Genomic DNA, 229 nt, shown 5'->3' on the forward strand with positions numbered 1-229 from the left:
GATGGGTGGATACATAACTAGATCTAAGAGGAGGTTGGTATAGAATCTGATGGGTGGATACATAACTAGATCTAAGAGTAGGTTGGTATAGAATCTGATGGGTGGATACATAACTAGATCTAGGAGTAGGTTGGTATAGAATCTGATGGGTGGATACATAACTAGATCTAAGGGTAGGTTGGTATATAATCTGATGGGTGGATACATAACTAGATCTAAGGGTAGGTTG

The sequence above is a fragment of the Limulus polyphemus genome, unplaced genomic scaffold, assembly GCF_000517525.1.
Source record: "Limulus polyphemus unplaced genomic scaffold, Limulus_polyphemus-2.1.2 Scaffold2129, whole genome shotgun sequence".
In the NCBI taxonomy this organism is placed as follows: Eukaryota; Metazoa; Arthropoda; class Merostomata; order Xiphosura; family Limulidae; genus Limulus; species Limulus polyphemus.